At 38.2% G+C, this 27,596-nt stretch overlaps 1 long non-coding RNA gene across 3 annotated transcripts in view; it reads left to right on the forward strand.

Moving 5' to 3' along the window:
* The window catches only part of LOC138432680 (uncharacterized), a 66,347-nt gene that overhangs the window by 16,553 nt on the left and 22,198 nt on the right, over positions 1 to 27,596 (forward strand). Inside the window, exon 3 of one of the 3 annotated variants that reach the window (XR_011253945.1) lies at positions 22,454 to 22,551. The exons of 1 other annotated variant lie outside the window; for it this stretch is intronic. This is a non-coding gene — a long non-coding RNA (uncharacterized lncRNA). The remainder of the gene's footprint in view (positions 1 to 22,453; positions 22,552 to 27,596) is intronic. One more of the 3 variants, XR_011253944.1, reaches the window with a different exon arrangement.

Genomic DNA, 27,596 nt, shown 5'->3' on the forward strand with positions numbered 1-27,596 from the left:
CATTCTTATTTGAACCTCTACTCTTATCTAGGGAGAAAAAAAAACACAACCTTGTCCTTTTATTTGTGGGTGATGATTCTATTCCCAGTCTGGCCAGAAGAACAGAAGTCTGCTGCTGGATGAAAAACATGAATAACTCTTTTTGTCTTAGAAGCCAGTTCTCATGCCCAGTGTATTTGAGATTACAGGTGTGCAGGTTGAATGGGAGAAGGAAGAGAAAAGATGGACAGTAGGGAGCCAGAGACTTTGAAATGAATGGCATCGGGTCTCTGTAAGTTACCTTGAGGAGCTGAATCACTAGACTGATCTTGGCGGATATGGTGGCAAATGGGCTCAGACAAAAATATCTTCATCAGAACAGCCTGATTACTCTGAAATTTAGTGCACAGCCAGATGCAGCAAGGCATTAGAGGGAAGAGTGTTGGATCTTCCCACTAATGAATCCAGCAATTAAATTTAGTTCAAGAGTACTTAGTTCAGCATATGCTATATACTACCTTTCACAGTTGAACAAGATATTGGTCCTAAATTTTAAACCAACAAATAGAGAGTTTGAGAATCAATGCAATCCCTATCAAAATCCCGATGGCATTTTTCAAAAAAATAGAACAAATAATATTAAAATTTATATGGAACCACAAAAATTCCAAATAGCCAAAGCCATCTTGAGAAAGAACAACAAAGCAAGAGGCATCACACTTTCCTGATTTCAAACTACATTACAAAGTTACAGTTATTAAAACAGAATGGTTTTGGCATAAATAAGGAAATAAAGATCAATGGGATAAAATTGGAAGCCCAGAAATAAATCCATAGTTATCTGGTCAATTAATTTATGACAAGGGAGCCAAGAATATACAATGTGGAAAGGAAAGTTTCTTCAAAAAATGCTGTTGGGAAAACTGGAAAGCCACATGCGTAACAATGAACCTTGACAGCTATCTTACACCATACCCCAAAATTGACAAGATAATTAAAGACTTGAATGTAAGACCTTAAACCATAAAACTCCTAAAAGTGGTAAGGAGTGGTAAGGAGTGGTAAAACTCATAGGTAGTAAGCTCCTTGACATAGGACTTGGCAATGATTTTTTGACTCTGACAACGAAAGCAAAGATAACTAAGTGGGACTACATCATACTAAAAAGCTTCTTCACAGAAAAGGAAATCATCAACAAAATGAAAGGCACCCTATGATTGTGAGACAATATTTCCAAACCATTTATCTGATAAGGGACTAACATCCAAAATATATAGAGATCTCATACAACTCAATAGCAAAACCCCAAGCAATCCAATTAGAAAATGTGAAGAAAGTCTGAATAGACATTTTCCCAAAGAAGACATACAGATGGGCAACAGGAACATGAAATGATGTATAACATCACTAATCATCAGGAAAATGCAAATCAAAACCACAATGAGATATCATCTCAAACTTGTAAAATCACTATTATCAGAAAGACAAGAAATAACAAGTGTTGGTGAGAATGTGGAGAAAAGGCAACCCCAGTACACAGTTCATGGGATATAAATTGATGCAGCCACTGTGGAAAACAGTATGGAGCTTCCTCAAAAAACTGAAAATAGAACCACCATATGATCCAGCAATTCTACTTCTGTATATTTATCTGAAGAAAATGAAAATACTAACTCAAAAAGATACATAAATCCCCATGTTCACTGCAGAATTATTTACAATAGCCAAGATATGGAAACAACCTGTGTGTCCACTGATGGATATATAGATAAGCAACTTGTCAAATATATATTTTAGCTACAAGGAGATTTAAATCTTGCCATTTGTGATACTATAAATGGAACTTGAGGGCATTATGGTAAGTGAAATAAGTCAGACAAAGACAAATGCCGTATGATCTCTTTTATATTTAGAGTCTAAAATGAAACAAAATCCCTCCCTCAAAAAACAAAATAGAAATAATCAAATTCATTACTGTAGAAAAAAGATTGTTGGTTGCAAGAGACAGGGAGTAGGGGCTGTGTGAAAAATGGGTGAACTTTTTTTTTTTTAGCTTTAAATTGTTTAAATAAATGTAAAAAATGTATTCCTACTTTTATTGTAACAGCAGTCTCATCTTTGTCAGCTCTACAATTTCTCCTTTGGTATAGCCTCTTGTTTGAAGTCTTGTTCACCCCTACAGCAAGTCAGAATACTTGTGAAGTTAGGGGGACAAAGTCCAGCCCTTCTTGCTGCAGCTGTTTGCCCAGCCAGTACTAATAATCCTTGTCTCCTTCTTCGAGTACCCATTCTAGATTCCCTCCCTCTTAGCACATGTGGTGATCTAGGTGTCTAACTTAGCAAGTCAAGTAGACCCCCCCTTTCCTGAGAGCTGTGACTAGTCCTCATGCTCTTTTCAGAACAAGGTTGGTATATTTGTATATTCACTGTCACAATTGGGCAGACAAATATCAAGAGACATTCCAATGGATTATCTGAATATCAAATGCTTTTTTCCTTTTCTTAGATTCAGAAGTCCCATCTTCTTCTGATAAACATGATCAATTATCCCCTGTAGGAAAGATGATTCCTTTACATCCTAACTGGTCTCTTAGCATGAAGGGTCTGAAGTGATTGGGCAGCATCTAGAATTTAACTGGGACTCTTCCAACATCTCATGGTGAAATTGTTCTCTCTCGAGGAATCTAGATTTCCAGGCCACAGGTATTAGAATTGTAAGGGTGGAAAATATAAATTTCTCATGTGGGTTACAAAATGTGATAAGCTACTCCTGGCAATGGTCAGAGAGGTAGCAATGTCTAGGTTTCAGAGGAGGGCCATCCAGAATGAAATAGAATCCTAGTTCATGAATAGACACAGAACTGGGCAAGAAGCATTGGGATTGAGGAATTGAAGGAAATGCTACTAGTGATGGATATGATTATTCAGGTACTCAAGAATTCAGATGTAGAAAAACAGATTACTTGCAGATTTCCTTTTTGAAAAGGTAGATGTAGGGATGGATGAAAATAGTGCTTGAATATACTACTATGACTATCACTGCTATTATATAAGTATACAATTTTAACTCTATTCTAAAATGAATGCTAGTATGATTGCATAAAAATATGGCACAAAATTACAAACCCAGCTGACCATGATAGCTAAGTTCATAAATTTTCCTTAAACTGGATAAACTTTCTTAGTCTAGTCTTCTGAAATTGCATGCTTCATCAGCATAGGTAGATATGACCTGTGGAGAAGAGAGGGAGAGTGAAGTTGGTACAAGATGGCCAGAGCTTTAAAAAATTGAAAAAGGCTCCTAGATTTTAAGAAACTCTTTCTAGTGACAGTCAAAACTAACAAAGAGCTTCCATTTAATGTAATAACCTTACTGAGAGATGCATCTATAAGGTACCCTGGGAGTTAGGAATAGGGGAACTTAAGAAGTACAGGGAATTTTCTTAGAGATGTTGCAGCTGAAGAGAGTCTTTAAAAATGCATTGGAAGTTGATTGTTTCCTATATTCTTGCTTCAAGCCTTAGATTTCTCTAAAATTTAACAAAAGATTAGTAAAATATAGCATGAGCCAATTTTTGAGCTGTCTTCTTAAATGGTAAGGCACGGTCAAAGTGTCTAAAAAATAAAAACTATTTGAAGTTGATAAGGTGGAAGAGAATTGTTGTTGTTGTTGAAGAAGATGTAGATAAAGAATGTTAAGACAGGAAAAGTACAAAGAGCAGAATGACTGATAATCTTCCGATAAGCAGATATGTGCACTAAACAGATTGACTGGAAAAGAACTTTGCACAGGGAAAATATTGCCAGGGGTATGCGCGGTTACTAGCACCATGGACAGCACTTCTCTATTAAGCAAAATCTGGGTGGTCCTAACCCACTCCAGACTGAGAATTCCTGAGGAAGCTGCAAACTTGGTTTTCCAAAGACCCTTGCTCCCCTGAAATTTAAAGGAAACCAATGGAAGCTCAATGGACATCTTTTACAAAACCAACCTGCTCAGCCTGGTTTCCAAGTATTATTGGATAATCTACACAGAGAATTCTATGTAGACAATATTAAATATCCTCTATATTTGAAAGATGAGAGGAGAAATTACACTTATTGTGTACTATGTTGCCAATGCTTTATGAGTATTATTTTATTCAATCCTCATAAAATTCCTATGCAACATGCACTTGTATCTCACTTTTACAGGAAGGACAAAAGAGAAGTTAAGTCACTTGCATACGAGCTAATCATTGGAGGTATGGTCTAACCTGTGTGGCTTCAGAGCCTCTACCATTTACACTACATAGGGTTTTTTGCAGCTGTCATGATAGGCTTAACTGGAAAGAAAGAACAACAAACTGGTTTATAATTATTTTTCAGTCTACACTGTGTTTTCCAGATGGCTCACCTCATAACACAACCTTAATAGACTTCAAAGATGATATTTCACACATAATACATTTGTCTTGGGCAATAGAGGGAGATAATGAAACATTTTACCTCTTCCTGAAACCCAGCTGTCTCTAGGATGAAATATAACTTGCTGTTAATGCTTTGAACACATTTAAGAGATGAAATGGATGGGAACAGAGTGGGCAATTGAAATTAGGAGTTAAAATAGCTCTGCCTTTTAATAGAGTGGATTATTTGCAAGTGAGAAGGGAGAGAAAGTATACAGTAAATTGGCATAGAATTTTGGAAGTTAATAGAAGGGAAGGAGTAGAATCAGTTCCAATATTGTAGACAATTCAGATCCCTAGTGAAGATGTTTGTATTCTAGTTCGTGAAACTACAGGGTTTCCCAGGTGGAGCTACTGGTAAACTACCTGCCTCCAATGCAAGTTAGACATAAGAGATGCAGGTTTGATTCCTGGGTCGTAAGATCCTCTGGAGGAAGACATGGCAGCCCACTCCAGTATTCTTGCCTGGAGAATCCCACGGACAGAGGCTCCAGGCAGGCTGCAGTCCACAGGGTTCCGCAGAGTTGGACACGATTGAAGCAACACTATATATGAACTCACTTGAGAAGTATGAATAAAATCAGTTGAGTGACCAAGAGAAGTAGTGACATAATTATGCCCTCATAACTGTCTCTTTCTTTTTTAATCTAAGATGGTGGTTCTACGTTGGGAGAGAAAGAAATACAGAATCATATTCACAGCTTCTTCAAGCTACTGTGTATATGACCCACATCTCACCAGGAGACTTAATTCTCTCCATTTCACCAGTTGAGATTTATTGCCTCAGGACCCACAGTACAGCTCCTTCTATATCCCCATATATGGTTATAAGTTTAATTGAATGATGGGCATATATATCATTTTAGCATCAGTATTAGTTTTCTGGGGCTGTGTGTGCATTCTAAGTTGCTTCAGTCATGTCTGACTCTTTGGGACCCTATGGACTTGTAGCCCACCAGGCTCCTCTGTCCATGGGATTCTCCAGGCAAGAATACTGAAATGGGCTGCCATGCCCTCCTCCAGGGGATATTCCTGATCCAGGGATCAAACCTACATCTCTTATGTCTCCTGCATTGGCAGGCAAGTTCTTTACTGCTAGCACCACCACAGACAAGGTGGCTTTAACAACACGGTTTTTTTTTTTTTTTTTGGTTCACTCCTCTTGCCTTACAGATGGTCTCTTTCCTATTACTGCTTTACATAGTCACCCTGTGTGCATGCAAGTCCCTGGTATCTCTTTTGTGTGTCCAAGAATCCTCTCCTTATAAAGATACTAGTCAGATTGGATTATAGTCCACCCCAGGAACCTTGTTTTAACTTAATCACCTTAATGCGCTGTCTTCAAATACAGTCATTCTGAGATACTGGGGGTTAGAGATTTAACATATGAACAGTTCAGTTCATATGGAGTCTCCAAGTTTTACACATATCACTTTTCATTGCTTTATAAGAAACTGTTGTTAGTAATTTATTTATTTGAATAAGGATGAAAGTAAAATCAACACATTGAAATTGGTTGAAGTTTTTACTAGTCTCTTTTGTCTCTTCTAATTTATCAGCTCCCCTCTTTCTTTCTTCTTTTTTTCCTCTTTCAATTTATTTATTGCAGTAATCGGGTTGCTAATTTTGTAGTTTTCTAAAGTCTGGACTTTGCAGAATGCTTCTTCATGATGACATTTAACATTTTTCTCTGTCACTTGTATTTCTTATCATTTGTTATTAGATCCAGAGTTTGGGTGTCATTCAGGCCTGATATTTTGGCAAAAATACTTCATAAGTAGAATTATAAACTTCCACTAAGAGGCAGATAATCTGATTGTCTCTTTTTCTACAACTTCGACAGTCATTAATAATTATTTCTTATATCTGTAATTTCTTTAGGGGTTGCAAAATGGTGATATTTTAATCCTTTCAATACTTCTTCATCTACTAGCTGGGCTACTTCTATAAAGAGACATTTTTCTTTATTATCTACTTGGTTGCCCTCAGGTACATCTAAGAGACAGAATGAATACTCTATTTTCAAGTTTTCAAAATGATGGGTTGAGTCCCTAACCTCTTCCAAAGGTGATTACTGATTTTTAAATTATTGTAGATATAGGCATTTAAACATAATTGGTATGTTTCAGTTTATTATAATTATCATTCCTACTGATGCTCAAGCCCTATCTTTGGCCAATGGGAGCTCCTGAATGTTGGCTCCTGAGTCTTTTTAACATGACTTCAGTAGTCTTTGACAGAATCTTTTATTTCTGGCATGATAATATATTCCACTTTTATCTTGTATATTTCCCTCACTATACATGATATCAACCATTTCTCAAAGAAGCACTGATTATTTTTTAGTGGCAATTGGAATTTTAAAAACACAGTCTGAGTGCTTCGAATTTTATTGCTACCCAGTCAGTGATTATATTTTTAGGCCTTTGTGTTTATACATTAAACATAGTTTCTTAGATCAGAATATTTACATACATTTTCACCAACATGAATTTACAGAGGACTTACTGCTCAAGTTAGACATGATGAATAATACAGCAGTATCGGAGTCAGTAATTATTTGTGACATGAAGTTCTCTCTCTTTCTTTTATATTGACTGTCTAGTTTTAATGTTAGTATCTAGTGAATTTCACAGCTCTTACTATTGTAGATGGAATATCAGGAAAGGGAATGAAAGGTTGAGTTACCTGAAAAGCATTTTCTCAAAGTAGAGATAGTTGCTAAATTTCTTGAAATATGCTAAAAAAAAAATCAATGAATTGAGAATTTTACTTTATCTTCATTTTCTCTTGAATATTGGTATTTAGCATAAATTACATATTTAACTGTTTTTTCTCAGAAATGTGTTATTTCTGAGCTATATGTAGTACTAATTTTCATTAGGGATAATTATACATTTCTGATAAAGTATATTTTTTCTTTATACATATTTGGCAGGTATATATAAAGGACTCTATACATAAAGGCATAAAATTTTATAGTGATTTTTTAAAACTTAAAATATAGTGATTTTTTTAAAACTTAAGAAAATTACAAAAGCTTATTTGTTTAAAAAAATGCAGGTGCATGTACAAGCACATATAAACATATCTCAGCAGAATGAATTGGCTTGAAGATTTTATTAATCTGATATGTGGTGGATACAGCTCTACATTCAAGCCTCCATCTTTATGAGTTTTTGTGAAATGAAAAGTGGATCTTTTTCTCATCTACAAGAGCAAGAAAACGTTGCTCTTGTAGATCTAGTACAGACACAATCAAATCATTACCCTTTACATTGTTGCTGCTGCTGCTGCTAAGTCACATCAGTCGTGTCTGACTCTGTGTGACCCCATAGACGGCAGCCCACCAGGCTCCCCCGTCCCTGGGAGTCTCCAGGCAAGAACACTGGAGTGGGTTGCCATTTTCTTCTCCATGCATGAAAGTGAAAAGTCAAAGTGAAGTCACTCAGTCGTGTCCGACTCTGTGCGACCCCATGAACTGCAGCCCACCAGGCTCCTCCGTCCATGGGATTTTCCAGGCAAGAGTACTGGAGTGGGTCGCCATTGCCTTCTCCATGAGAAGCTACTTATTCAGAATGTAAGCTCTTTGAAAGAGGAATGTTATTTCTCTTTCAGTTCATTCCTCAGTCTTCTGCAATCTGGCTTTCATTCAGAATCTACGTAACCATTTGTGAAAGTAATCAATGATTTTCTTGTCACAATTCAATAATCTGACTATAATTTTTTATAATCTTCATTTGACTATAGTTTCTTCCTACAGTTTTGTATCCGGATTAATTCTCTTTTCTTGTGGCTTTTAAATTTCTTGCCTCTCACAAAACCATCCTCTCATATATTTACAATATGTCTTGTGTGTGATGTAAATAATACCAACATGTTCACATATTCCAACAAATGTATGTGTATGTATGTATGTATGTAGTTTGTTTGCTTGTGCCTTGTGGCATGTGGGATCTTAGGTCCCTGACAAGGGATGGAACCCGTGGTCCCTGCATTGGGAGTATGGAGTCTTCACCACTGGACTGCTGGGGAAGTCCCCTCAAATATATTCTTATTTCACATTTAACCCATCCATATTTTTAGTGATAACAACAAAGTGAAATCTTGAATTATTAGCTATCTGTAAAATATCTACTTATCCATTACGAAATTTTATATTGAGTCCCTACTAAATATCAGGTACTATGGGCTAGGTATAAGTGATGAGCAAATCAGAGAGTATTAACTATAAAACTTGATAACTGCCATCATGTAAAAGTCCTGGATGCTCTCTGAATGCATAATGAGGGAATTGATCTGGTCTGGTGGTCAAGAAAATTAAGGGATATTTGGGTTGAGATCTGTAAGATAATGTTGCTATTAATTAATCAAAGGAATGGGGCAGTAGTTGCAAGGAGGAACATTCCAGGCTGAAAGAACTGCATGTGGCAAGCTCTGATGTAGGGGTAAGTATGGACAAAACCGCTAGACCATTCAGGTATGGCCTAAATCAAATCCCTTATGATTATACAGTGGAAGTGAGAAATAGATTTAAGGGCCTAGATCTGATAGATAGAGTGCCTGATGAACTATGGAATGAGGTTCATGACATTGTACAGGAGACAGGGATCAAGACTATCCCCATGGAAAAGAAATGCAAAAAAGCAAAATGACTGTCTGGGGAGGCCTTACAAATAGCTGTGAAAAGAAGAGAAGCGAAAAGCAAAAGAGAAAAGGAAAGATATAAGCATCTGAATGCAGAGTTCCAAAGAATAGCAAGGAGAGATAAGAAAGCCTTCATCAGCGATCAGTGCAAAGAAATAGATGAAAACAACAGAATGGGAAAGACTGGAGATCTCCTCAAGAAAATTAGAGATACCAAGGGAACATTTCATGCAAAGATGGACTCAATAAAACACAGAAATGGTATAGACCTAATAGAAGCAGAAGATATTAAGAAGAGATGGAAAGAATACACAGAAGAAGTATACAAAAAAAGATCTTCACAACCTGGATAATCACAATGGTGTGATCACTCATCTAGAGCCAGACATCCTGGAATATGAAGTCAAGTGGGCCTTAGAAAGCATCACTACGAACAAAGCTAGTAGAGGTGTGGCATTCCAGTGGAGCTATTTCCAATCCTGAAAGATGATGCTGTGAAAGTGCTGCACTCAATATGCCAACAAATTTGGAAAACTCAGCAGTGGCCACAGGACTGGAAAAGGTCAGTTTTCATTCCAGTCCCAAAGAAAGGCAATGCCAAAGAATGCTCAAGCTACCGCACAATTGCACTCATCTCACATGCTAGTAAAGTAATGCTCAAAATTCTCCAAGCCAGGCTTCAGCAATACTTGAACCGTGAACTCCCTGATGTTCAAGCTGGTTTTAGAAAAGGCAGAGGAACCAGAGATCAAATTGCCAACATCCGATGGATCATGGAAAAAGCAAGAGAGTTCCAGAAAAACACCTATTTCTGCTTATTGACTATGCCAAAGCCTTTGGCTGTGTGGATCACAATAAACTGTGGAAAATTCTGAAGGAGATGGGAATACCAGACCACCTGACCTGCCTCTTGAGAAATCTGTATGCAGGCCAGGAAGCAACAGTTAGAACTGGACGTGGAACAACAGACTGGTTCCAAACAGGCAAAGGAGTATGTCAAGGCTGTATATTGTCACCCTGCTTATTTAACTTATATGCAGAGTACATCATGAGAAACTCTGGACTGGAAGAAACACAAGCTAGAATCAAGAGTACCGGGAGAAGTATCAATAACCTCAGATATGCAGATGACACTACACTTATGGCAGAAAGTGAAGAGAAACTCAAAAGCCTCTTGATGAAAGTGAAAGAGGAGAGTGAAAAGTTGGCTTAAAGCTCAACATTCAGAAAATGAAGATCATGACATCTGGTCCCATCACTTCATGGGAAATAGATGGGGAAACAGTGGAAACAGTGTCAGACTTTATTTTTGGGGGCTCCAAAATCACTGCAGATGGTGACTGCAGCCATGAAATTAAAAGATGCTTACTCCTGGGAAGAAAGGTTATAAGCAACCTAGATAGCATATTCAAAAGCAGAGACATTACTTTGCCAACAAAGGTCTGTCTAGTCAAGGCTATGGTTTTTCCTGTGGTTATGTATGAATGTGAGAGTTAGACTGTGAAGAAAGCTGAGTGCCAAAGAATTGATGCTTTTGAACTGCGGCATTGGAGAAGATTCTTGAGAGTCCCTTGGACTGCAAGGAGATCCAACCAGTCCATTCTGAAGGAGATCAGCCCTGGGATTTCTTTGGAAGGAATGATGCTAAAGCTGAAGCTCCAGTACTTTGGCCACCTCATGTGAAGAGTTGACTCATTGGAAAAGACTTTGATGCTGAGAGGGGTTAGGGGCAGGAGGAGTAGGGGACGACAGAGGATGAGATGGCTGGATGGCATCACTGACTCGATGGACGTGAGTCTGAGTGAACTCCGGGAGTTGGTGATGAACAGGGAGGCCTGGTGTGCTGCAATTCATGGGGTTGCAAAGAGTGGGACACGACTGAGTGAACTGAACTGAACTGAATGAGTTATGGTTAAGCACATAAACATAGCATCATTAACTCAATAGACATAAATTTGAGCAAACTCTGGGAGATTATGAAGGACTGTGTGCTGAAGTCCTTGGGGTCGCAGAGAGGGACACGATTTAACAACTAAACAATAACAATAGTTAAGCATAGGGATGGAGGAGGAGAGTATGGCTAACTGTGGTTGGAAAATTAAGTACAGCAAAATCTTGTAAGGGCAGTATAGGCCATGATAAGAATTTCTTCTTTATATTAAGAAAAGGAGAAGCCATTGATGTGTTTAAGCAGAGCAGTGATGTGATCAGATTTTCAGTTAAATAAAAGAAGAAAAAAATTACTTTAGATGCACATTGGAAAATGGTTTGGAGAAGAAGCAAGAATGGATACCTGTGGGCTGGCAGTTCAATGGATAGATTATGGTAGCTTGAACTAAAGTGTTTGTAACCAACATGGAAAGAAATAGAAGTCTTTAAGGTATATTTAATATTTAAGGGTTAACTTCAACAGAGTTTAGCAATAAATTTGAGATAGCAGATAAGAGAGGAAGATATGCAGATGTGTACAACTGAAGAAGTTGGTGATCGTGGTCATCAAAATAAGGAATACTGGAGGAGGATGCAGAGGTAAAGATCACAAGTTTGCATTCAGAGCACTTGAACTTGAGACATGGTGATGTATCCAGAGTGGAGATGGCCAGTATTACAAAGGTGGGTCTGGAGCTCAGTTCAGTTCAGTTCAGTCGCTCAGTCGTGTCCGACTCTTTGCGACCCCATGAATCGCAGCACGCCAGGCCTCCCTGTCCATCACCAACTCCCGGAGCTCACTCAGACTCACGTCCATCGAGTCAGCGATGCCATCTCACCCTCCGTCGTCCCCTTCTCCTCCTGCCCCCAATCCCTCCCAGCATCGGAGTCTTTTCCAATGGAGCTCAGAGAGGAGTGCAAATTTTAAATGCAGACTAATTTATACTGACAAATGTAGAAATGAAATTGTATGTCACAATTTTAGCCTGGAAAGTTTATTTTTCAGAAAAAAAAATAGTAAAAGTTAAATAATTCTGAAATATTTCCAGCAAATATGTTGATAAATACATTGAAACCACCTCTTCCAACTTTAAATTTGCTTGATCATTCCGAAGACATTTTTTATACATCTTTACATTGATAATGTTTTTTGTTTATTTTTTAAAATTTAGGCTTAACTTTTTTTTGATTGTTTATATATAAGGGCTACTTCCAAAGATATGAATGCACAGGCATACTTGGAAAATATCAGTTCAGTTCCAGACCATGGCAATAAAATAAATATCATAATAAAGCATTTGCACAAATTTTTTTGTTTCCTAGTACATATAAAAGTTATATTTATACTATAATCTGTGAGTGCATGCATGCTCAGTCTCTCAGTTGTGTCTGACTCTTTGCAACCCCATAGACTCTAATCCATCAGGCTTCTCTGTCCATAGAATTTTCCAAGTAAGAATACTGAAGTGGGCTGCCATTTCCCATTCCTGGGGATCTTCCCTGACCCAGGGATTGAACCCATGTCTCTTGCATCTTCTGCATTGGCAAGAGGATTCTCTACTGTTGTGCCACTTGGGAAATCATACTTAGTCTGAAAGTGAAGTGAAAGTGTTACTTGCTCAGTCGTGTCCGACCTTTGCGACCCTGTGTAGCCTGCTAGACTCCTCTGTCTCTGAAATTATCCAGGCAAGAATACTGGAGTGGGTAGCCATTCCCTTCTCCAGGGGATCTTCCCTGACCTAGGGATTGAACCCGGGTCTTCTGCATTGGAGGCAGGTTCTTTACCATCTGAGCCACCAGGGAAGCCCCATACTGTAGTCTATTAAGTGCTAAATTGCATTATGTCTTAAAAAAAAAAAAAACAACAAAGTGCATACCTTAATTTAAAATATTTTATTACTAAAAAATGCTAAACATTGTCTGATTCTTCAACAAATCATAATCTTTTTGCTCATGGAAAGTCTTAGCTCCAGGTTGATGGCTTCTGACTAATCAGGGTGGTGGTTTCTGAAGATTGGTGAGAGTGTGGCGATTCCTTAAAATAAGATAAAACGAAGTTTGCTGCATTCATTAACTCTTTCTTTCATGGACGATCTTTCTGTAGATGCAATGCAGTTTGATAACATTTAACCCACTGTAGAATTTTTTTCAAAATTGGAGTCAATCCTCTCAAATCCTGATGCTGCTTTATCAACTAAGTTTATGCAATACTCTAAATTCTTTGTTGTCATTTCAACAGTCTTCACAGCATCTTCATCAGGAGTAGATTTCAAGAAGCTGTTTCTTTGCTCATCCATAAAAAGTGACTCCTCATTTATTAAAGTTTTATCACGAGATTGTAGCAATTCAGTTACATCTTCAGGCTGCACTTCTAATTCTAATTCTCTTGCTCTTTCCACCACATTTGCAGTGACTTCCTCCACTGAAGTCTCGAATCCCTCAAAGTCATCTATGAGGATTGAAATCAATTTCTTCCGAACTCATGTTAATGTTGATATTTTGCCCTCTTCTCACAAACCATTGATGTTCTTAATGGCATCTAGAATACTGAATCCTTTCCAGAAGATTTTCAGTTGACTTTACCCAGAAAAATGACTATCTATGGTAGCTGTAGCCTTATGGAATATATTTCTTAAATAATAAGACTTGAAAGTCAGAATTACTCCTTGATGCATGAGCTGCAGAAGAAATATTGTGTTAGCAGGCATGAAAACAATCTTAATCTCATTGTTTATCTCTGTCAGAGCTCTTGGGTGACCAGGTGCATTGTCAGTGAGCAGTCATATTTTGAAAAGAATCTTTTACTGTCATATAGAGTCTGTTGTTTCATTTATAGAGCTGAAACAGAGTAAATGTAGCATGATTTTTAAGGGCCCTAAGATTTCTGGAATGGTAGATGAGCACTGGCCTCAACTTAAAAGTCATCACTGCATTAACCCCAGGCTTTGAATTTTGACTTCTCCCCTCTAGCTGTGAAAGTCCAAGATGGTGCCTTCTCCTAATACAAGGTTTTATGTATAAATGAAAATCTGTGTTTAATAGAGCCACCTTTGTTAATTATCTTAGCCAGATCTCTAGATATCTTGCTGTAGCTCCCATATCAGTTCTTGATGCTTCACCTTGCACTTTTACATTACAGAGACGTAAACCTTGTGAACCAACTTCTGCTACCTTCAAGCTTTTCCCCTCACCTCTCTTAGCCTTCACAGAATTGCAGAGAGTTAGGGCTTTCTTTGGGTTAGGCGTCTTAAGGGAATGCTGTAGCTGGTTTGATCTTACATTCAGACCGCTGAAACTTTCTCCGTATCAGCAATGAGCCTCTTTTACTTTCTTATCACTCATGTGTTCAGTGGAGTAGCAATTTTAATTTCCTTCAAGAACTTTCCCTTTTCATTAAAAAATTAACTATTTGGCACACAAGACTTCCCTGGTGGCTCAGATGGTAAAAAATCTGCCTGCAATGTGGGAGACCCAGGTTTGATCCCTGGGTTGGGAAGATCCCCTGGAGAAGGGAATGGCTACCCCTTCCAGTATTCTTGCCTGGAGAATCCCATGGACAGAGGAGCCTGGTGGGCTGCAGTCCATAGGGTTGCAAAGAGTCGGACATGACTGAAGATTTCATTTTTTTTCTTTCGGTGGGGAAGGCCTAACTTTTGACCTATCCAGGCTTTCAATGTACTTTCCTCTCTAAGCTTAATCATTTCTGGCTTTGCTTTAAAGTGAGAGACCTGCAACTCTTCCTTCCACTTGAATGCTCAGAGGCTATTGTAAGGTGATTAATTGGCCTAATTTTAATTTATCTTATCTCAGTGAATAGGAAGGCCTGAGGAGAGGGAGGGAGACAGGGAAGGGCAGGTCAGAGGAGAAGTCATAATACACAGGTTTATCCGTGTATTATCCGTGAATTATTCAGTCTGCCAACTTTATGTTGTTACAGTTCATGGTGGCCTCAAATAATTACAACAGTAATATCAGAGATCACCGATCACAGATCATCATAACAAATATAATACTAACCCCAAAGTTTGAAGTATCATGAGAATGATCAAAATACGACACATGGACATGAAAAGAATAAATGCTGTTGGAAAAATAGTGTAGATTTGCTTGCTGCAGGGTTGCCAAAAATCTTCAGTCTGTAAAAAACACAAGATCTGTGAAGCGCAATTAAATGAAGTGCAGTGAAACAAGGTATGCCTGTAATTCAAATTGGAATAATCTATTGGATTCAACCTTGGAATAATCTATTGAAGCAGATCAGAGAACTACATAAAAACACCCAGAAACAATGCCAAGAGAAGGCATTTACCACATAATACCCCTGATAAGAGTTTCTTCTGAAGTTTCTCTTTATAGGTGCATTCTTACTAAGTGAAAAAATAGCGAGCAAGACAATATCGTTAGAAAATTGTCTAAAAGTAAGGCCTTTTCTGAATGAGGAATACCTTTCTTCATGGTTGCTCATTTCTGTGTGCGTCTGTTCTGATTTTTCAGTTCGTCTAATGGTCACTCAACAAATAGTTAATGAGTGTCTGTTATGTGACAGGCACTCTTGGAAGCTCTCTAGATGTATTGGTGACAAAATAGTAAAAGATCCCCATCCTCATGGCTGTTACATTCTAGGAAGAGTAGCAATTTTTGTTGTAAAGTTAATCATATTATAGAAATAGCATGTAAAAGAAGTTATTTTAAAATTGAACATATTTCATATTTTATACTATACCCTCAAATACACAAAGTTTGTTGTTCAGCTGCTCTGTTGTGTCCAGCTCTCTTGCAGCCCCATGGACTGTAGCCTGCCGGGCTCCTCTGTCCATGGGATTCTCTAGGCAAGAATACTGGAGTGGGTTGCCATTTCCTTCTCCAACACAAGATTTAGCTTATGATAAATCAATACCCCATCATATAAAGACTTCTAAAAAATTTTTTGTTACATGAATGAATCAATAATGAGACCATTTCTTCAAAAATCATAAACTGAATGCAGAGTTATTTTCATCTTAAAGAAACCTTGGTAGATTTAAAGCAATTTTTTAAGAAACAGACCTAGACACCAGAATAAGGCATGTCAGATTTGGGTTACTAATTTTGCTATTCCCATATTAAATGAGTACCCCTAATTCAGAGTTGAAGAACTAGATGTGGTTATACACCAAGGCATAGTTGAAATGAAAGTTTTATAAAAGTGTCATAAGTCAAAATTCAGTATCGTTATGATGGCAGTTTAGGATTTTAATTTTGACAGTCTAGTCTCAAATTGTGTTTGATGTGGTTATAACCAAGGCAGTGTTGAAATGAAAGTTTCAAAACAAATTCAAAGAATTATCAGAAACATAATCAATATAAAGGCAATGTTAGGATTTTAAAATTTGGCACGTAATCTTAAATTAACACTTGAAATTTAACAGTGAAGTATTAGACAGGCTTATAGAACAGTGTTACTAATTTTGATGTATACTTTGTGAGTACAGTTTGAGGTTCATCTATGTGGGGTTCCTGATGGAACATTTGATATGAATCCAGTCATAGAGAAGATGATCTAACCAATTCAGATTGTTGAATATTCTCCAGGAATCCTGGCCAGGACTGCTTAAAGGATCCAGAGAAGAGAGAATGTAGGTGGTCATGCTCTGATGGCACCTCCCATCTTGCCTCTGACCCAACCCACAAGACTCTGTGGTAGTCAGGGTGATATGTGCCTGCAAGAGACACCCATACTGCTGTTTGGGGTCATCTTCCAGGGCTACGTGGGAAGAGAAGACTAATGGGAAGACATTTCTGCTAAGTTCAATCTGAACATTCTTAGAGAATATCACAAGGGCTTGCTTTCAGGTTTTTAAAAACAATTTTCCATATTCATGTGACTTTCATGTGACAAGTTAATTTTGTCTTGTTTGTAGTTACTAGGGTCTGAATCTCGTGATATTAATACTCCATGATTCAAATGAGCAAAAACTTGCTTCCTGTTACAAAATGGGGAGTGAATAATATAGAAGAGTAATATTTTCCTCATAGGACCATTCTGTTCTGTACAGCCTCCTGAATTCTAATTCCCGCCTGTTCATGGGCTATAACTTGAGTAGTATTTTCTCAAAGTAGATTTTGCAAGTCTATTTTTCTTGATCTAAAGACATAAAGCTCAAAGTTCTTCTTGGAAAGAGAATTAAAGACATTTTAGTTACCCTTATCACTTAGAAAATCACATGTCAGTCAAAACTTACATGTCATACTGAAAAAGCAAAACTCAGATGCTGTCTGGTCTTGAGAGATTTCTTTGCAGTTATTTATTCTGCTTTATGTGTATGTCCTATCTGGGGATTTGGCAAAAAAAAAAAAAAAAAAAAAAGATTCATTCTCTGACCTTGTTTTGAATGCCCCGGTGTTGATATATTTTCCCACATTCCAGAGGAAAAAAATTAGAATGCTAAAATGTAAAAGTGTAAGAAGTCAAAAAAGATGAGGTGTGGGCATACTAAGTGGAGGGTCAGTCCTTTAAAACATTACTGGCAGAAGTAGACTTAAAACAGGGTTTAAAGTTAGATAGACCTGAGTTTAAATTCTGCTTGTCAGTGTATGGCAAAACCACTACAAAATTGTAAAGTAATTAGCCTCCAATTAAAATAGGTAAATTAAAAAAATAAATTCTACTTGTCTTATTATTTTGCTGAGTTATTTTGGCCAAGTTATTTAACCTCTTTAACGTTCTGTTTCCTCATTCAAATGAACAATAATATTAATACATCCTTCCTCAAGGATAAATGTTAGTTGAAATTGTATATGCAGATTTTAGCATCAGTCAGTAAGTTCAGTTGCTCAGTCGTGTCTGACTCTTTGCGACCCCATGAATTGCAGAATGCTAGGCCTCCCTGTCTATCGCCAACTTTTAGCATATTGAGCTCCTAATAAGTGGAAGTTATTATTAATACATCCTAGGACAAGAAAAAAGACATAGAGAATGAATAATGTTTTATTAATAAAATATTAAAATAGATGGATTATATGTGGGCAAACAATTTAGGATTGGATTTTCAAGGAGTCATCTCTTTTACCAGGTGTAGTTAGGTTTGCTCTGCTAGTAATAAGGATATATCTAGTTACCTTCTTCAACCAGAGTCATGGGGCAAAAGTTAATGAATAAGATTCAATGTATTTACTGAGCATTCTAAATTTTATGCAGTCATTTGTATACCGCTTTCACAATGTTTGTCCTATTCTTAGACCACCTAGTATATTCTTTTCTTAATATTTGTTTTCAGTTTGACTCACACTTTCCTCAACTTCCTTTAAATCTCATTTAAGTAACATTAGCTATGAAATCATGGGTTTGCTATGCACGTTATATTTTTCTAATACACTCTAAAAACATACACTTGAGAAAAGTTCCTCCTATAATCCATGGGCCACTTAAAATCATCTCACGCACCTCTGGTGCTATGTTACTGTGGTTTGGAAAATATTGACACATGTGATCTTCCTTAGTCCTTGTTACAGTTATTTGAGGCAAAAGAGAAGGCACAATTATTCCCATTTCTAAGATGAGAAAATCAGGTTCATGGATAAAATTTTACAACCAGTAAATTTCCAGAAAATGGCAATTTAGAGAAGGTATCATTTCCCTGATTAACTAATCTTTTGTAATTTTTTTAATCAGGGAAATTGCCACATTCTATTGGTTCAAAGTAAGTTATTCAAGTGGAGGGGATTACACAGGCTTGACTCCTAGGAGGCTGAGCTAATCCAAAACTATCTGAGATGCTGCCGACCACCACTTGGCAATCTATTCTCAGTATTTCTGTTTGCTAATTATTTTCTTTCTGGTTGCTATTCAAATTACCACCAAATTCCAAAATAGTCATATCTAAATAAAAAAAGAAAACTTTACTTTTAGTTCTAAATTTGTCTTCCTTAGAAGCATTCGTAGTACAGTAGAAGAATTGGGTTGATATGGAGAAAGCATGAGTGCCAGGCCCATTTCTGGAAATTTACTGGCTGTAAAATTTTATCCATGAACCTGTTTTTCTCATCTTAGAAATGGGAATAATTGTGCCTTCTCTTTTTGCCTCAAATAATTGTAACAAGGACTAAGGAAGATCACATGTGTCAATATTTTCCAAACTACAGTAACATAGCACCGGAGGTGCTTGAGATGATTTTAAGTGGCCCATGGATTATAGGAGGAACTTTTCTCAAGTGTATGTTCTAAGACTCTCTCTCCTGCTGATTCTGATGAAGAAAAGTTGCCATAGGAAAGAGGAACTGAGGACAGTCTCCAGCTAAAGCTCGCAGGGAACTGAAGGCCTTTGTTCACCCTCTTCTCAAGGAAATTAATCCTGCCAACAATCAGGTATATTAACTTGGAAGCAGCGCCTTCCCTAGGTGAGCCTTCAGATGAGACTCCAGCCCTGCTGGACACTTTCACTGCAGCCTGGTGAGAAACTGTGAAGAGGAGGACCTGTCACACCATCCTTAGAATCCTGGCCCACAGGCATTTTAAGCCATTCATTTTGGGGAGGGGGTGATTTAATTTACTTGTCAGCAACATGTAACGTGAGTCCATAGGGGTCCTTTTAAGAAGTGACTCAGTGAGGTGGGATCAAGTGAAATGGTTGTGTGGTGGCCCCAAGTGTTTGCATTTTTAATGGATTGTGATACCTAACACTGGACATCTTTTCTACCTCTTTTATTCTCCCATTCTTTCCTCTTTTCCCTCTCTTTTCCCCTCCTCTTCATTTCTTCTACTCTTTCCTATGTTTTTAATTAACAGAGCAGTTGGAAGCTTAAAGACAATAGTAACACTAAAGAGAACTCCCATCTGTAAAACATTATCATGTAACCTTTCTACAATGCCTTGCCCTGGGCTTCATATGCAGGTTTCATGTCCATATGTGGGAAGTGCTTGACAAAGGTTCAGCTCTTGCTATTATAATCATCATGGAGTTGTTTCATTACTGTCCATTCCATTTCGTTTTCAGTTTTCTATTTGTGAGAGTATCTTTATTCCTTGCAGGTTTTGTATAATCATCTTTTCCCTTTTCCTCTGAGTGAGATTTATAGCACTGACCTATCGGTATCATTTGCTGACTTTGATGTGAAGATGGTTTTTTCTGCAGGTATCCTTTCTACAAAATTAACAACATTGAGAATGAGGAAATGACATGCCTGCTTTACATCATAATGAGTCCCCTTGGATTTTCTATTCACCACATTACCTAAAAGATTTTCGCTTTTTTTTTTTCTTGGCCCTACTGTGCAGTGTGTGGGTTCTTAGTTCCCCCATGAGGGATCAAACCCATGCCCTCTGCAATGAAGGAGTGAAGTCTTAACCACTGAACCACCAGGGAAGTCCCCTCCCCCTCCTTTTTCTTTTTGAAAGATTTTTACTTTTAAGCAGTGTTTACTTCTATCTCATATGCACAAGTAGCTAAAGAGAATTAGGCAAGGACCATTCCAAGTGATTCTATCTGTATACATCCTGGAAAATAATCTGAAACTAGTCCTTGATAAATGGGGGAGGGGTGAGTTGTGTGAAGGGACAGAGTGGGTGGTGGGGAAGGTGTATATACAGACAAATTTGAATCACAGATTCCTCACAGTATGTCAGCAAAGTTTAATAATAGCACTACTCCTAAACACACACACACACATGTAAATGAATCACATAAAAACTTCCAACAAGTGCTGGCAAGTCAGATCGCAGACTCACCCTGAAACCTGTTTCTCTAATAAAAACCTTGTAATTAAAAACAAGGTTGTCCATAAATTATAACATATAATAACAATTATATGCACTGGTACCAGACTTGATTAGAAAGCTAAAAGTTAGCTTTCTCAGGTGAATTCTTCAACTCGACCATAGGCAACTAGCAGTTATCATCTATACTTGAACAGTGAGATGCCACGTGGTCCAAATGCTAATACCTATGGACCTTGTTCCAAAAAGAGACTGAGGTGGTGCACTTTGACTCATCTTGTAAGAACAATACTAGTGTTTGCCGTATATTCATAAAGTTCTTACTATGTGCCAGATACATTGTTAGGCATTGACTGTGCTGTTTCAGTTTATCTTCTTTAAAGTCAGAGAACAGCTTACCATGTTTTATTTATATAAAACTGAGGCTTAAAGTGGTTTACTGATTTTGCTAAGTTTACACAAGCAATGAGTGACCAAGTCAGTGTTTGGATCTAAGTCTGCCTGATTCCTCAAAGGTACTCTTTCCATCAAAGTTGTGGCCTTGATAAAGGACATGAAATTAGTGAATATATTAGTGAATATATATGTATAGCATATGGCTGTGGCCTTACACCAGACCCTATTGAATGCACGGTAGATTGGATGTGCGTGCTAAGTCACTTCAGTCGTGTCTGACTCTTTGTGACCCTATGGACGATAGCCTGCCAAGCTCCTCTGCCTATGGGATTCTCTGGGCAAGAATGGTGGAGTAAAAGAGGCCTTTTCTCTGTTCAGTTCAGTTCAGTCACTCAGTCGTGTCCGACTCGTTGTGACCCCATGAACCACAGCAAGCCAGGCCTCCCTGTCCATCACCAACTCCCGAAGTCCACCCAAACCCATGTCCATTGTGTTGGTGATGCCATCCAACCATCTCATCCTCTATCATCCCCTTCTCCTGCCCTCAATCTTTCCCAGCATCAGGATCTTTTCAAATGAGTTAGCTCTCCGCATCAGGTGACCAAAGTATTGGAGTTTCAGCTTCAACATCAGTCCATCCAATGAACACCCAGGACTGATTTCCTTTAGGATGGACTGGTTGGATCCTCTTGCAGTGCAAGGGACTCTGAAGAGTCTTCTCCAACACCACAGTTCAAAAGCATCAAGTCTTCAGCAATCAGCTTTCTTTATAGTCCAACTCAAAATTCTCCAAGCCAGGCTTCAGCAATATGTGGACCAGATGTTCAAGCTGGTTTTAGAAAAGGCAGAGGAACCAGAGATCAAATTGCCAACATTCGCCGGATCATTGAAAAAGCAAGAGAGTTCCAGAAAAACATCTATTTCTGCTTTATTGACTATGCCAAAGTCTTTGACTGTGTGGATCACAATAAACTGTGGAAAATTCTGAAAGAGATGGGAATACCAGACCACCTAACCTGCCTTTTGAGAAACCTGTATGCAAGTCAGGAAGAAACAGTTAGAACTGGACGTAATCTCTGACAAGTCACCCAGGTTTGCTGAGTTTTTGTTTTTGTTTTCAACCTGATAAATACTATAATCTAGCTAATATGCCTTCCATATTAAAATACTATTCTTTTAGTCTATAAATTCATCTACTCAGGTGCACCAAGCTAACAAGCCTAAGGCAAGTGAACCCTGTAATGTGGCATGCTGTTCCTTTGGAGTTGCCCTGTGGCAGGGGGTCAGTGTCAGAATGGATGGAAGTTCCCTGAAACTATAGCATTATTTTTTCATTGTGTTTCTCCCTCTCTTTCTCTTTTAGGTGCCCAGTTTGGTAAGATGTTCTGTGAGAACCTGAAGTGTGAAGGAACTGAAAGAAGGTCTGGGAAGGATGTGAAAGAATTCCTTGATAAAATTCAGGTTCTAAATTTTGGAAACACAAATATGCTTTCCCCAACTGAGTTTTTAAGGAGTGGAAGAAAGATCTATGCACAGGCAGAGTTGAGTGCAGTGTACTCCCATTTCTTAGAATTTCATAATTCTCCAAAAATATTTATTATACTCAACCTTTTAAAAATACCTAATGGCATACTGCATTGCAGAAGTTGGCCAAATTGTTCTCTTAAAGGCCAGATAGTAAACTCTTTACCCTTTGTGGGCCAGATACTCAATTTTGCTGTTACAGCACCAAAGCAACCATAGATAATACAAAAATGAATGAGAATGTCTACATTTCAGTATAGCTTTATCTACAAAAACAGACAGCAGGACAGATTGGACAGAAGGGCCACAGGTTGCTGACTCCTGGTATAGTGGAGACAGTTCAGGGGGAATCTGAGTATGGCTCTTTCACTCTAACTAGGGGGAGAAGACAATGGCATGCCACTAGTTAAAGTGCAAGAGCCATACTCTTGCCTGGAAAATCCCAAGGCGGAGGAGCCTGGTGGGCTGCAGTTCATGGGGTCGCTAAGAGTCGGACACGACTGAGCGACTTCACTTTCACTTTTCACTTTCCTGCATTGGAGAAGGAAATGGCAACCCACTCCAGTGTTCTTGCCTGGACAATCCCAGGGATGGTGGAGCCTGGTGGGCAGCTGTCTATGGGGTCGCACAGAGTCGGACACGGCTGAAGTGACTTAGCAGCAGCAGCAGCAGTATTCTTGGGAAAGATATTCAATTTAGATTTGATGTAGCTTTCTTATCTGTAAAATTGGAAAAATAAAACCTACTTCAAAGACTATTATGAAGATTAAGCCATGTAGCTAAATACAGCAAACTGGCACCTAATAACTGCTTAATAAATGGTAACTATAATTATTATCATCATCACAGTATTATTATTTTAATTTCTCTTAGTTTTTTTTTTTTTTCCTAGTTGTTTCAGCAGTTCTAACTAATGTATTTACAGCAAACCAATAAATGCTGTTGAGGGCAGCTGGAACTGTCTTTCGCTTGTTCACCACTGAAAATTCTTCTACTGGAACTGGAATGTTGCTTAAGAGAGTGTTGATGCTTATTTCATATTTACTGAGCTAATACCATTCTCTCTTAGTTCTGGTTTCTCTGCCTCAAGATCTTTGAAAACAATTGTATAGGAGTGGGTGTAGATGTGCTTTTCCCCCTTTATTTTCCCTGTTGGGTAATCATGTACATGTCGATTGACACCACACATAGCTCTCACCTCTCCTCATGCTGCAGGCTTCTAGTGGCTGAACTCGGCCCAGCCCTGGTGGCTGAGAGTGGGAGAGTCTGGCTGAGAGTGGGTGTGTCTGGCTTGGGCAGTGGCACCAAGGGAGGGTGGAGATGCCTGCTCCACTTGTGTCACGTGGACGCTAACCACGTGCCTGCTTCTCTGCCTATTTGCCTTTGTCTTCTCCGTGAAACGGCGTTGGCTGATTTGAGCTGCTGGGCTGGATCCCACATCCTGTACACATGCCGTACTGGCTTTCTCTCTGTGGCGTGCAGCCTCATTTCTAGAAGTGAATTTGGCTCATAAAAGTGAGACTCTGGCTTTTTATCTTTGTGAATTTCCCTAGAAGGTGAAAAGGTGATGATCACAGCTGAGGGTCTTGAGTCATCGCAATACTCAAAGGCAATTATTGTACAGTAAGGCACAAGCCATAGAATGGAGCCTGGGATGTTGACCCGCCGTGAACATAGGGGCTACATTTAACAGATGACTTTCAGTTCCCATTATTGAAAGGATAATCAGTTATTTTCTCTTTTTTCTCTTTTTTTCTTGACCTTTTCCCCATTCTCGCCTTTTCATTTACCTTTCTTATAATGAAGAGTAAAGACAAATGATAACAAATATGCTGTGGGCTGGTATGGAGGCTAGATACACACTTAACATCTGAAGTTGGGTCAAAGTTCACTTTTCTTTTTGAATTAAAATTATAGTGTGCACGGGTTAATTAGATTGAAGGCTTTAAACATTAATAGAGATAAGGCTTGCAAAAGTGACTCCAGAGAAAGTGTCTAAAACAACCTAGTAATACTTAAGGATAATACCAAAAGTTTTCACACACTGTACTTTAAAACAAAATTATTTTTGGTAGGTAAAATAATACAAACACTCAAAAAAAATTTTTTTATTAAAAATTCACTCTAAATCATTGTAATTTTGGAGGTAAAACATAATAGTGATAAGTAAAGAATGCATAATTTCATACTTTATTTACATATTTATGCCTTTTTCTGCTTTTGCTTAATCTTTAGAAAAAGTGTTTCAGTTCAGTTCAGTCACTCAGTCATGTCCAACTCTTTTTGACCCCATGAATCGCAGCACGCCGGGCCTCCCTGTCCATCACCAACACCCGGAGTTCACTCAGACTCACATCCATCGAGTCAGTGATGCCATCCAGCCATCTCATCCTCTGTCGTCCCCTTCTCCTCCTGCCCCCAGTCCCTCCCAGCATCAAAGTCTTTTCCAATGAGTCAACTCTTCGCATGAGGTGTCCAAAGTATTGGAGTTTCGGCTTTAGCATCATTCCTTCCAAAGAAATCCCAGGGCTGATCTCCTTCAGAATGGACTGGTTGGATCTCCTTGCAGTCCAAGGGACTCTCAAGAGTCTTCTCCAACACCACAGTTCAGAAAAAGTGTTTAAGTTGAGTCAAATAACAAAAAAAGTTTTAGCCTAGGCTGTTTCCTCCTGATTGTTTTCTTTCACTTCTATACACATGGACATGTCTGTATGCTAAGCTACCTCATTCTTTTAACATCACTGTATGAGATATTCTATAATTTATTTACACTCCCCTATTAATGGGTTCTTATCTTGTTTCTTATTTTGCTTAGAAAGGTTTACACTTGTGTACTCATGCAAAGTTAGAAATTGTATGCTAATTCATGGGTGGTGTTTTCTTCCATAGCTCCTGCTTTTTGCATGCTTTTGAGAATGATCTTATGAAAAAAGCCGAAATTGCTTTTGGAAAGATGTTTTATATATATTTATATCTTTTTCCAGGTCTATTCCACGATTTAGCTGCATCAAAGACCCAGCAGTATAGGTTTAATTTGAATTCCAGCAAAACCCAATACTATGGTTGGACTCTGGTCAGGCAACTTGCCACTAACTCATCTATGGGATGGGATTTAAAGGTGACTCTTCCACATTTTCACATCAACATACTGATTTGGCCTTAGTGCCTACTTGCTGTTCCTTTCTCTTGATAGAGCTCATAAAACTATTTGTGTACATGTCCCTGTCTTCCTCACTCTTCTAAGGGTAGGGACCATACCTTATCATCTTTGTAGTTCTGAAAGTTTTGACCACAGGGCCTGGCCCAGAGTGGTTACTCAAGAAATGTGTGTTAGAGAAATACTTAATGGTGGTTTAGTCACTAAGTCATGTCTGACTCTTGTGACCCTACAGACTGTATGTAGTCTGCCAGGCTTCCATGTCCATGAGATTTCCCAGGCAAGAATCCTGGAGTGGGTTGCCATTTTCCTTCTCCAGGGGATCTTCCCAACCCAGGAATTGAACCCTGGTCTCCTGCACTGCAGGAGGATTCTTCACCACTTGAGTCACCAGGGAAGCCCCAGAGAAATGATTATACTCAGCTAGAAATTCTCATTCCGATTTCCATATCTGAACAACTGGCTTTCAGGTTTTTGGGTGGGATAAAGAAGAAATATGGCTTTTCGGTACACACTACACTTTAATGTAGAATTTAAGAGCTGCCACATATAGCTCAGAATCCTCTGTGGCTTTCCAGAATTAACCTCACTTCTGTACTAGCCATGTCTCAATGCTTGGTGACTCTTCTCCTGGCGTGTTTTGGCAGGAAAGAACTCTTCACCTGGTTTGCCTAATCTACATTGGCTTCTAGTTTCAACAGGAATTGTTTACATGCATTTAATTTTAGCTCTTGGGCTATAACATGTCATTGTTCTTTTTACTTATCCCCTCCCCCTGTACTAGAAACAGACAGGCATCTTCAGTTCCTGCTGTTCCTGTTTGGTGTGCTCTCAGGTGACTTTTAGCTTTGCCTTTTAGATTTCCTGGCACTCCGACATATTTTCCAGTTGTATTTCTTATGTAAGAAAATATAGACTATGTCATTATAAAAGGGAGTGGAATTTGGGGGACAGTATTTAAATCATTCAGGGAACTCATATCCTGGATTTAAGAAAAATTGAAGTATTTGGATGAACTTATCTAATTGTTCTGTATTCAATTTACAGGATTCTGTATTCAGCTCTTAATTTTATCTGTTCCTGTCACAATGAATCTAGAAGAAAAAGCATATATTTTGAGCTTAGTTTTTAAAAAAGTCATTTTTAGTAGAATTACTTTTATTAATTTTTTCTTATTTAGGGGAAAAAGCATTCCCTAGAAAAATAATAATGAACTTTGGAAAGAACAATGTTTTCCTAAGCGTAAGTACTCCATGAAAATTGAAAGTACCCAAAACAATCTTGTACAAGTGCTTTGAAAACTCTCTTGCACAACTCAATTTCTTTATAGTACTTACACAATCATTATTTCTGAATGATTTTCTAGAAACAATTTTTTGGGGACAAAAAGCTTAAAGATGTACAAAGAGATAACTTTAGAAGGAAATAGATTTATGATTGTGTACTTCTACACTAGGACAGACATAAAATTGTGTACTTTTTAAAGTACAATTTTCATGTCAGTTGCTGAGACAAGGAAATGCAATTCACTGTAGGAGGTAATAGTTTGCCACCTAGAGGAGAGATATGAAACAACAGTCCTTCAAACAACTTCAGCAGAATTCATTCCTTAATTATTTACTCATTTAATTATCAAAAAATAAGTATCTACTAGGCTTAATTATCAGAGAAGGCAATGGCATCCCACTCCAGTACTCTTGCCTGGAAAATCCCATGGACAGAGGAGCCTGGTAGGCTGCAGTCCATGGGGTTGCGAAGAGTCAGACACGACTGAGCGACTTCACTTTCACTTTCCACTTTCATGCACTGGAGAAGGAAATGGCAA

Source organism: Ovis canadensis, chromosome 2, assembly GCF_042477335.2.
Source record: "Ovis canadensis isolate MfBH-ARS-UI-01 breed Bighorn chromosome 2, ARS-UI_OviCan_v2, whole genome shotgun sequence".
In the NCBI taxonomy this organism is placed as follows: domain Eukaryota; kingdom Metazoa; phylum Chordata; class Mammalia; order Artiodactyla; family Bovidae; genus Ovis; species Ovis canadensis.